The sequence below is a fragment of the Theobroma cacao genome, chromosome 3, assembly GCF_000208745.1.
Source record: "Theobroma cacao cultivar B97-61/B2 chromosome 3, Criollo_cocoa_genome_V2, whole genome shotgun sequence".
NCBI classification, from domain to species: Eukaryota; Viridiplantae; Streptophyta; class Magnoliopsida; order Malvales; family Malvaceae; genus Theobroma; species Theobroma cacao.
The window spans coordinates 6,041,145-6,042,354 of NC_030852.1; the positions used below are offsets into that span (position 1 = coordinate 6,041,145).

At 33.2% G+C, this 1,210-nt stretch overlaps 1 long non-coding RNA gene across 1 annotated transcript in view; it reads left to right on the top strand.

Moving 5' to 3' along the window:
- LOC108661330 overlaps positions 733 to 1,210 on the top strand; it is a 1,504-nt gene continuing 1,026 nt past the window's right edge. Inside the window, exons 1-2 of the long non-coding RNA XR_001927088.1 lie at positions 733 to 771; positions 989 to 1,064. This is a non-coding gene — a long non-coding RNA (uncharacterized LOC108661330). The remainder of the gene's footprint in view (positions 772 to 988; positions 1,065 to 1,210) is intronic.

The following is a 1,210-nucleotide window of genomic DNA, read 5'->3' on the forward strand; positions in this document are numbered from 1 at the left end:
TATGCTTTGAGTCTTAGTTAATATAATAAAGTCTCTATGTGTGAAAATGCCAAACTATGATACCCCAACTTCTATAGGCTTGTAACTAAGTATAGATGTAATAATATGAGCTAGGGGTAGTTTCGTCATTTTCTCTAATAAGCTTCCAGAAGAAAGTTTTATGATATTTTAAGGCCTAAATAGGCATAAGACAGTATAAATGATGTGTGCTGATGAAAACACAAAGAAAACTAGAAGTTTCAATAATATTCATAATAGGGGCAAAATGGTCATTTTTCACATCGGGTTAAAATTTTAAGTTTTTATGAACCCGAGCATGTTTAGACCATTATGAATATTGTCCCAGTGTTAAAAGAGCAAAAAGATTGCATAAAAGATTGGAGGAGAGTAAGTTAATTGGTGGAGGGGCATTTTCATAATTTTAAAGGAAATGATAAGATTGCCTATAAATACCTTGAATTTCCAGCAGCTTCTTGAATTTTTCAACAGCTGGTCTTCTTCTTCCCTTCTCCTCTCTCATGTTTCTTCATACTCCATGGAAGCTTGATTTTCAAACTTCCACAACTTTCTCTCTCTAGCTTTAATTTTCATGCTTTTGGTGCACCCTTCCATAAACCCTTGTGCTATTTCATCTTCTTACTTCAAAAACCTTGAAATATCTTGTTTTCATACTTTCTCTCACTAGTTGGGCATTCTAGAGAGAGAAAGAGAGAATCACTCCATTGATTTGGAAGCTATTGGAAGAGAATCCAACTACAAAGGAACCCTAGGGTGAGTGATGCACCAAGTTTGATTTTTAGCTGCAGAAAATGGCTAGTAATTGTGATTTATGAGCTGCTTTATTGTTTAGTATGTTCATTACTTTTTAGTGATTAAGATAGTGAACATAGATAGCCCTTTAAAGTGGCAATTGAAAACTAGCCAAGAAATAGCTTTTAGAGTTCATAATGTGTAAATTTATCTAATGTTTTTGTTAATGTGATCTTAGGTTTTTAAGGAAGCACCAACATTCCAATTGGATCATTAGGGGAATTTGAGTCAACTAAAAGTTCTACAATCAATTGGTGAGTGGACTACCTTCAAAACTGATTTTGGGAATGTGATGGATTGGACAAAGTGTTTGAATGATTTTATACAATTTTTCATGAAAATGAATGCCTTGGGAACAAGCTTTTGAGAAAAGGTTTATGTTATGAAATGTGATTATTAT